Source organism: Heterodontus francisci, chromosome 24 (genome assembly GCF_036365525.1).
Source record: "Heterodontus francisci isolate sHetFra1 chromosome 24, sHetFra1.hap1, whole genome shotgun sequence".
Classification (NCBI taxonomy): domain Eukaryota; kingdom Metazoa; phylum Chordata; class Chondrichthyes; order Heterodontiformes; family Heterodontidae; genus Heterodontus; species Heterodontus francisci.
This window is the reverse complement of record NC_090394.1, coordinates 49668201-49679132: the sequence shown is the minus strand read 5'-3', so window position 1 is coordinate 49679132 and position 10932 is coordinate 49668201.

Genomic DNA, 10932 nt, shown 5'->3' with positions numbered 1-10932 from the left:
AAAGTGAAGGGAACAATTAATACAATCAAATTAAATTGACTGTACAGCATCTGAATAAAATGGGGGAACTGGAGGCAAAAAATTTGTAGTCAGGAGCCAGATGTTGTGGTGCTAACTGAAACATAGCTTCTCTTCTTCTTCTTTGGCCTCCTTATCTCGAGAGACAATGGGTAAGCGCCTGGAGGTGGTCAGTGGTGTGTGGAGCAGCGCCTGGAGTGGCTATAAAGGCCAATACTAGAGTGACAGGCTCTTCCACAGGTGCTGCAGAAAAATTTGTTTGTCGGGGCTGTTACACAGTTGGCTCTCCCCTTGCACTTTTGTCTTTTTTCCTGCCAACTGCTAAGTCTCTTCCACTCGCCACACTTTAGCCCCGCCTTTATGGTTGCCCGCCAGCTCCGGCGAACGCTGGCAGCTGACTCCCAAGACTTGTGATCAATGTCACAGGACTTCATGTCGCGTTTGCAGACGTCTTTAAAGCGGAGACATGGACGGCCAGTGGGTCTGATACCAGTGGCGAGCTCGCTGTACAATGTGTCTTTGGGGATCCTGCCATCTTCCATGCGGCTCACATGGCCAAGCCATCTCAAGCGCCGCTGACTCAGTAGTGTGTATAAGCTGGGGATGTTGGCCGCCTCGAGGACTTCTGTGTTGGAGATACGGTACTGCCACCTGATGCCAAGTATTCTCCGGAGGCAGCGAAGATGGAATGAATTGAGACGTCGCTCTTGGCTGACATACGTTGTCAAGGCCTCGCTGCCATAGAGCAAGGTACTGAGGATACAGGCTTGATACACTTGGACTTTTGTGTTCCGTGTCAGTGCACCATTTTCCCACACTCTCTTGGCCAGTCTGGACATAGCAGTGGAAGCCTTTCCCATGCGCTTGTTGATTTCTGTATCTAGAGACAGGTTACTGGTGATAGTTGAGCCTAGGTAGGTGAACCCTTGAACCACTTCCAGAGCGTGGTCGCCAATATTGATGGATGGAGCATTTCTGATGTCCTGCCCATGATGTTTGTTTTCTTGAGGCTGATGGTTAGGCCAAATTCATTGCAGGCAGCTGCAAACCTGTCGATGAGACTCTGCAGACACTCTTCAGTGTGAGATGTTAAAGCAGCATCGTCAGCAAAGAGGAGTTCCCTGATGAGGACTTTCCGTACTTTGGACTTCGCTCTTAGACGGGCAAGGTTGAACAACCTGCCCCCTGATCTTGTGTGGAGGAAAATTCCTTCTTCAGAAGACTTGAACGCATGTGAAAGCAGCAGGGAGACGAAAATCTCAAAAAGTGTGGGCGCGAGAACACAGCCCTGTTTCACGCCACTCAGGATAAGAAAGGGGTCTGATGAGGAGCTGCCATGTTGAATTGTGTCTTTCATATTGTCATGGAATGAGGTGATGATACTTAGTAGCTTTGGTGGACATCCAATCTTTTCTAGTAGTCTGAAGAGACCACATCTGCTGACAAGGTCAAAGGCTTTGGTGAGATCAATGAAAGCAATGTAGAGGGGCATCTGTTGTTCACGGCATTTCTCCTGTATCTGACGAAGGGAGAATAGCATGTCAATGGTCGATCTCTCTGCATGAAAGCCACACTGTGCCTCAGGGTCGACGCACTCGGCCAGCTTCTGGAGCCTGTTTAGAGCGACTCAAGCAAAGACTTTCCCCACTATGCTGAGCAGGGAGATTCCACGGTAGTTGTTGCAGTCACCGCAGTCACCTTTGTTTTTATAGAGGGTGATGATATTGGCATCGAGCATGTCCTGAGGTACTGCTCCCTCGTCCCAGCACAGGCATAGCAGTTCATGTAGTGCTGAGAGTATAGCAGGCTTGGCACTCTTGATTATTTCAGGGGTAATGCTGTCCTTCCCAGGGGCTTTTCCGCTGGCTAGAGAATCAATGGCATCACTGAGTTCCGATGTTATTGGCTATATGTCCAGCTCATCCATGACTGGTAGAGGCTGGGCTGCATTGAGGGCAGTCTCAGTAACAACATTCTCCCTGGAGTACAGTTCTAGGTAGTGCTCAACCCAGCGGTCCATTTGTTTGCATTGGTCAGTGATTATGTCGCCTGATTTAGATTTGAGGGGGGCGATCTTTCACGCTAAACTCTGTCACCAGGTTTCATGGAGGCACCCAAGATCGTGTCGTTGGCACCAGCTAGACCCCATCGTCACAAGGCGAGCCTCCTTAAACAGTGTTCAAATCACACGCAGCTTCCACAGTGCGGACTGCGACACCGACCACTCCCTGATGTGCAGCAAGGTTAGACTCAGACCAAAGAAGTTGCATCATTCCAAGCAGAAGGGCCACCCGCACATCAACACGAGCAGAATTTCTCATCCACAGCTGTTACAAAAATTTCTAAATTCACTTGTAACAGCCCTTCAAAACACTCCCACAGGGGATGCTGAGACCAAGTGGGCCCACATCATAGACACCATCTATGACTCAGCTTTGACCACCTACGGCAAAAGTGCGAAGAGAAATACAGACTGGTTTCAATCTCAAACATAGCTTAATTATCCATTTAAGGTGGAGGTAAGGAGGAATTTCTTTTCTCAGAGGCTTCTGAATCTTTGGAATTCTCTACCCCAAGGAGCTGTGTTGGCTGAATCAATGAATATATTCAAGACTGAGATAGACAGATTTTTGAATTATAGGGGAGTCAAGGGTTATGGGGAACAGGCAGGAAAGTGGAGTTGAGACCAAGATCAGATCAGCCATGATCTTTTTGAATGGTGCAGCAGGCATATAGTCTACTCCCGCTCCTATTCTTGCGTTCTTGTGTTTTTAAAGTTAAATATTGCAGTATATAATGTATTTAGAAAGGATAGGGAAGGAAGCAGGGGGTGGGGTAGCTGTACTAATTAGAGACAACAATGGCAGTAGAAAAAAGGGATGCAAGTAATATTAAGATAGAGGCAGAATCAATATGGGTTGAGACAAATGATAGGAAGGGATTGACAACATTAAAAGGGGTATACTACAGAACACTTAATAGTGGGAGGGAAGATGGGGAAGAATTATGTAGGTGAATCTGTGAAATGAGCAAAAGTCATAGAATAACAATCATGGAAGATGACAACTATCCTCAAATAAACTGTCAAGAAGAGATAGGGAAAGGGGAAAAGGAAATGGAATTCTTAAAGTGTGTTCAGGATTGTAAAAAGCCCAACAAGAGAGGAATCACAGCTGGGTTTAGAAATGGCAAATGAACCAGAATAAATAAGAGAAGTTAGCATAGGGGGAACATCTAGGCAATAGCAATCAGAACATAATACAGTTTAAAATAATGATTGGTCAAGCCAGAAGAAATAGATTGGAAAAAAGTTAATTTTGAGGGGATGAGAATGGAATCAAGGAAGGTAAACAGGATGAAAATGACAGAAAAAGAGATAGAACTGCAATTGAAATATATAAAGTGGTGATCAAGAGACCAGCAGAAATATATTCTGTTAAAAAAAGAACAAACTAGCCAATAATGAATGCCATGGATGAATAAAGAGCTGAGGGTAAAACCTGCATCGAGTAACTCACCTCCTGACTCCACAAAGTCTGCCCACCAACTACAAGGCACAAGTCAGGAGTATGATGGAATAGTTTAGTTTAGTTTAGTTTAGAGATACAGCACTGAAACAGGCCCTTCGGCCCACCGAGTCTGTGCCGACCATCAACCACCCATTTATACTAATCCTACACTAATCCAATGTTCCTACCACATGTTCCTACATTTCCCTACCACCTGCCTATACTAGGGGCAATTTATAATGGTCAATTTACCTATCAACCTGCAAGTCTTTTGGCTTGTGGGAGGAAACCGGAGCACCCGGAGGAAACCCACGCAGACACTGGGAGAACTTGCAAACTCCACACAGGCAGTACCCAGAATTGAACCCGAGTCGCTGGAGCTGTGAGGCTGCGGTGCTAACCACTGCGCCACTGTGCCGCCCTGAATACTTTCCATTTGCCTGGATGAGTGCAGCTCCAACAACACTCAAGAGGTTCGACACCTTCCAGGGCATAGCAGCCCACTTGATTGGTACCCCATCCACCATCTTCAACATTCACTCTCTCCAGCAGCATGGCAGCATCTATATGGTACCATCTACAAGATGCACTGCAGCAACCCACCATGATTCCTTCGACTGCATCTTTCAGACCCACAAACTCTACCACCTAGAAGGACAAGGGCAGCAGATGTATGGAACACCACCAACTGCAATTACCCCTGCAAGTCACATACCAATCTGACTTGGAACTATATTGCAGCTCACCACCACCTTCTCAAGGGCAATTAGGGATAAGCAACAAATGTTGGCATTCCCAGTGATGCTCACGTCCCATGAACGAATAAAGAAAAATCTAAAGGTGGAGGGTAAGTCTAGAGAAAGAGATCATGGTGTCAAGGAAGACTGAAGGGGGTTTCAGAATATTGAAGTAGCAGTCTTGGGGTTCATTAAATCTGGTAGTATTGGGGAAGGCAGGATCTGATAACCTGGTAATGGGATCCAGGAAATTGGGACCCTCCTACCACATTCCCATCAGCCTGTCTTCAGCCTGTTTCTTGCCTCAAGTACTTTACTATTATCATCAGAGGTTCCTATTCATACCTTCCTGCCTTAAAACTTTTAAGGATGATTTTTCTGATCCCTAAAGTTAATGGTTGGAAAATCACAAGCTAGGGATGTGCAACTTTCCAATATGCATTCATAGCATATGTCAAGAACATATGGGTAGAAATTTACCCATTAGTGGATTATTAGTGATTTTTCTTGAGTTTGAAGTCTTAACAGAGAACAATTTACTTATAAAACACTCAAACGTTAATTTATACGGTTTCCAAGTTATATATAAAATAGATTTTTTAACTTAATTTTCTGCAGAAATAAACAGGCACATGATTAAAAAAGAAATTCATTCTTGATAAACAATTTTTCTTTTCTAACCATCCACAAATAAATCAAGATCACAAGTATTGCCTGTGTAGAAATCATCACTTACCTGAGAGTTCAATCTCTGTTTTGTTCGAAAATCTTTAGAAAAGTGAAGAAACTCAAATGTTTTGGGATGGGAGGGCAGCAATTACACTAATGCATAGATTCCTTGCTGGGAAATTCTCCAAACAACACATCTGAGTGCGTAGGTGTGATTATTAGTTCTTTTGACATGTTACAAGGTATAAATATCCAATCTTTTGATAAAAACTGAGGCTTTGAAGTAAACAGCCTTGGGACATTTTACTACGCCTAAAGGCACTTTATAAAAGTAAAAACAAAATACTGTGGACGCTGGAAATCAGAAATAAAAATAAAAACAGAAAATAAAGAAAATACAGAATTAATGCTTCAGGTGTATGACTTTTTTGTCAGGTCAACAAGAAGTTAACGACCTGAAACACTAACTCCGTTTCTGTTTTCACTCCAGTAAAGGTATTCATTCAGACTGGTGGCAGGCACCGGAGAAGATGCAAAAATATTTATAAGAATTATATTGAGAGTTTATAACTATCAGGAAAAATTGAACAGTCTGGGGCTCGGCTCCAGAAACAAGAAGGCTGAGAGGTGACGTAATACATGTCTTTAAGACTATTAAGTGGTTTGATAGGGTAAACTTGAGAAGATGTTTTCACTGAGACGGGAGTACAAAATTCATGGTCATAAATATGATAGTCACTAATGAATCCAAAAGAAATTTAGGAGCATCTTCTTTACCCAGAGAATGGTGGTTAGAATGTGGAACTTGCTACCACATGGAGTAGTGGAGGTGAATAGCCTGGAGGCATTTGATGGTAAGATATACAAGGCCAAGAGGGAGAAAAAAATAGAAGGATATGCTAAGAGGGTTAGATGAAGTAGGGTGGAAGGAGGCTCATGCAGAACATAAACATTGGCACAGACTAGTTGGGCTGAATGGCCTTTTACTGTACTGTAAACTCTATGTAAGTTTATTCACTGATTTATTGAACTGTATTGACCAAGAAAATCCCAAGTTTGATCTTTGATCTGTGCTGTAATGGGGGTCTCAGCACCTTAAGTGAGGAAAGAAATAATGCTTCTTATTGCTATCCAATGAAACGCACATAAACAAACTTTGAATAGCAGAATCAGCATGTCAATAGCTTACTGACATTCACTGTTAGGGCTCATACATGAATAATGACTAGAATGTTAAGGTAATGGAGGTATGTATGTCGACACACACATACACACACATATTCATTCAGGTAAATTTTGTGTTAGTCAATGTTAGGATTGCCAATGTTAACGAAAGTAATAACTTCCAATTCAGGAACCTAGTAAAGAAAAGTTAGAGGCGAGGTAAAGCACAGTCTGCTATTCCAAGAGTGTGGTTTGATTTAATTACAACCTTAGAAGATTGCTCTTACAGTACATTTACTGATGTTCTATTCCCTCCAATGGCTGTCTTTGTGACCGCCCCTGTGGTCTCAAACTGATTTGGGCAGGTGTGGAGAGCGGGTGAAGGGGGAGGATGGGTAGTGGTGGTGGAATCTTGTTGTCTGCCCAATCTCAGCTCAGGTTCCTTACCACATCTGCTCTGTTACTAAGATTTCTTCTCCCACTCCTGTAACATTAGCTGGTGTGCCTCTCCACGCATGAAACCCTAATCCAACATCTCAATGTCACCAATACTCCATTAGCCAGCCTCTCTGCTTCCACCATTTCAAGCATCACTGATTCAAATCTCTGCAGCTGATATGCTCATTTGTACTAAGTCTCTAATTCTTATCACCTCCCAATTCTCTCCTAGTACCACTCCCTCTCTATGCCTCACCAAGTTGACTTCAAAATTAAGACCTCACTTTCAAATCCCTGTACAGACTCACCCCACTGCACCTTGTGATTTCATCCTGCCTTATGTCTGGTAACACATCGCCTGCTACTCTAACACTGGATTTCTCCTTCTCCCTAATTCTCCACTCTACAGTTGTTGACTGTTTATTCATGCTTCTGCTTCATCCCTCTGCAATTCCATGCCTAATTCTAGCTACCTTAAAAACCAACTTCAACAAAAGCAAAATACAGCGGATGCTGGAAATGTGAAATAAAAAACAGAAAATGCTGAAAGTACTCAGTAGGTTGGGCGGCATCCGTGGAGAGAAAAACAGAGTTAACGTTTCAGTTTGTGACCTTTCATCAGAATCACATCTGCTCTATTACCAAGATTTATTCTTCCACTCCTGTAACATTGGCTGATGTGTCTCCCCAACCACGAAACTCTCATCCACTCATTCAACATCTCAATGTCTCTAACACTGTATAAGCCAGCCTCCCTGCTTCCACCTTCTTTAAGCACCACTGATCTCAATCTCCGTAACTGATATGCTCAACCAACCTCCCTGCTTTCAAAAACCTCCTCAATGTGGTCTTTTTTTCAACCATACCTTTGTTTCGCCCATCCTAACTACCAAACGCATTTTCCCCCTTCCCCTTCTGTTTTGTTCTTAATGTAAAATTTTTTAAAGACATTTCACTGCATGTCAGGAGCACTATAGAAACACAATTAATTATTGTGAGATAACCACTTTTACTGCTAGTTGATCCACATCTGAGATTGCTCATGGGAACTCTGGAGCATATCATGACAGCAGACAGAGTTTTGCCCATCATTTAAATTTTCTATAAAGTTAACACCGCTGTGGATCATCGGATGATTATCGTGGTCCTGCTGCAAGGTCCCAGATGAACAATTCTCTGTTACACCTGCTCAAATTGGGAGCATGGCGTCCATAGCTTTTCGCTACCACTGATGCTCCAATTTCCCAATCATTGCTCTTCATACCCGCATCTGTCATGCAATTTTCCCCTCAAGTTATGTAATTTCATTTGTCGCTGATCAATCAATCAGAAAGCAATGAGGCTGTCTATAATTCTACCAATAAAATAAACTGTAAGATAAAGTCCAAAGTGAAAGAACTGTGGATTTGCATCCACTTGGAGCTGAATAGAGTCAGTGGGTGCTTGTGTGAATAGTACTTGGAAATATACTGCCATTAACAGATAAAGGATATAGTCTTTAACAGTACTATAGTACTGTAATAATAACCCAATTGCCAGCACTCATATAATAAAAGAAAAATACTGCAGATGCTGGAAATCTGAAATAAAAACAAGAATGCTGGAAATACTCAACAGGTCTGGCAGCATCTGTGGAGAGAGAAGCAGAGTTAACGTTTCAGATCAGTGACCCTTCATCAGAGCTGACAAATATTAGAAATGTAAAAGGTTTTAAGCAAGTAAAGCGGGGGAGGGCAAGAGGTAACAAAAGAGGTGTTGATAGGACAAGGTCACAGAGAATAACTGACCAGAAAGTCATGTAGCAAAGGCAAACCGTATGTTAATGGTATGGTGAAAGACAAAGCATTAGTACAGAAATGGTGTGAATAGACTGTAAAGCACAAAGCACTCCAAGCACAAACATTAAATTTTTTTTTCAAAAAACAGAAACAGTGGGTAGGCACAGTAGTAACAAACTAAACACACTAATAAACCTACAATAAAATAACCAAATAAAAAAGACCAAAACAAATTACCAAATAAAAAAGAAAAAAGAAAAAATAACTAAAGATATAAAGGGGGGAGGGGGGCACGTCATGCTCTGAAATTATTGAATTCAATGTTCTGTCCGGCAGGCTGTAGCATGCCTAATCGGTAAATGAGATGCTGTTCCTCGAGCTTGCCTTGATGCTCACTGGAACACTGCAGCAATCCCAGGACAGAGATGTGAGCATGAGAGCAGGGGCAGGGGGGGTGTTGAAATGGCCAGCAACCGGAAGCTCGGGTCATGCTTACGGACTGAGCGGAGGTGTTCCGCAAAGCGGTCACCCAATCTGCATTTGGTCTCCCCAATGTAGAGGAGACCACATTGTGAGCAGCGAATACAGTTTAGTAAATTGAAAGACGTACAAGTAAATCGCTGCTTCACCTGAAAGGAGTGTTTGGGGCCTGGGATAGTGAGGAGAGAGGAGGTAAATGGGCAGGTATTACACCTCCTGCAATTGCAGGGGAAGGTGCCATGGGAAGGGGACGAGGTGGTGGGGGTAATGGAGGAGGGGACGAGGGTGTCACAGAGGGAACAATCCCTTCAGAATGCTGAGGAAGGGAAGGGAGGGGAAGCTGCGTTTGGTAGTGGCATCACACTGGAGGTGGCGGAAGTGGCGGAGGATGATCCTTTGGATGTGGAGGCTGGTGGGGTGGAAAGTGAGGGCAATGGGGAACCCTGTCGCGGTTCTGGGAGGGAGGGGAAAGGGTGAGGGTAGAGGTGCGGGAAATGGGCTGGACACAGTTGAGGGCCCTGCCAACCACAGTCGTGGGGAATCCTCAGTTGAGGAAAAAGGAAGACATATCAGAAGCACTGTCGTGGAAGGGGGCATCATCAGAGCAGATGCGTCAGAGACGGAGAAACTGGGAGAATGGAATGGAGTCCTTACAGGAGGCAGGGTGTGAAGAAGTGTAGTCGAGGTAGCTGTGGGAGTCGGTGGGCTTATAATGAATATTAGTAGACAGCCTATCCCCAGAGATGGAGACAGAGAAGTCGAGGAAGGGAAGGGAAGTGTCAGAGATGGACCGTGTGAAGGTGAGAGAAGGGTGGAAATTGGAAGCAAAGTTGATAAAGTTTTCCAGTTCGGGGCAGGAGCAGGAAATGGCACCGATACTGTCATCAATGTACCGGAAAAAGAGTTATGGGAGGGGGCCTGAGTAGGACTGGAACAAGAAATATTCAACATATCCCACAAAAAGACAGGCATAACTAGGACCCATGCAGGTACCCATAGCAACACCTTTTACTTGAAGGAAGTGAGTGGAGTTGAAGGATAAGTTGTTCAATGTGAGAACGTTCAGCCAGGCGGAGGAGGGTGGTGGTGGATGGGGACTGGTTGGGCCTCTCTTCAAGAAAGAAGTGGAGAGCCCTCAAACCATCCTCGTGGGGATGGAGATGTAGAGAGATTGGACGTCCATACTGAAGAAGAGGTGGTCAGGGCCAGGAAACTGGAAATTGTCAAAATGACATAGGGCATCAAAAGAGTCACGGATGTAGGTGGGAAGAGACTGGACCAGGGGAGGAAAGATAGAGTCAAGATAGGAAGAAATAAGTTCAGTGGGGTAGGAACAGGCTGAAACAATGGGTCTGCTGGAACAGTCCTGTTTGTGGATTTTGGGAAGGAGGTAGAAGTGGGCTGTCCGGGGTTGTGGGACTATGAGGTTGGAAGCTGTAGAGGGAAGATCTCCAGAGGAGATGAGGTCTGTGACAGTCCTGTGGACAGTAGCTTGATGTTCGGTGGTGGGTCGATGTCCCGCCCTTCCCCCAACCAGGGGACCCATTCACCCGTCTCCAGAATTCTCCCTCTACCTTGACCCCTCCCTCTGGCCTCCTACCCGCTCCTGAGTTTTTCATTGAAAACTGTTGGCGAGACATCAGCTGTCTCAATTTCTCTGCCCCCCCCCCTCACTCACTCTAGCCTGTCTCCCTCTGAACTTGCCGCACTCCGTTCTCTCAGGTCTAACCCCGACATTGTCATCAAGCCTGCAGATAAAGGTGGTGCTGTTGTTGTCTGGCATACCGACCTCTACCTTGCAGAGGCTCAGCACCAACTCTCAGACACTTCTTCCTACATCCCCCTGGACCATTACCCCACCACCGAACATCAAGCGACTGTCCACAGGACTGTCACTGACCTTATCTCCTCTGGAGATCTTCCCTCTACAGCTTCCAACCTCATAGTCCCTCAACCCCAGACAGCCCGCTTCTACCTCCTTCCCAAAATCCACAAACAGGACTGAGCCGGTAGACCCATTGCTTCAGCCTGTTCCTGCCCCCCTAAACTTATTTCTTCCTATCTTGACTCTATCCTTTCTCCCTTGGTCCAGTCTCTTCCCACCTACATCCGTGACTCTTCTGACGCCCTCCGTCATTT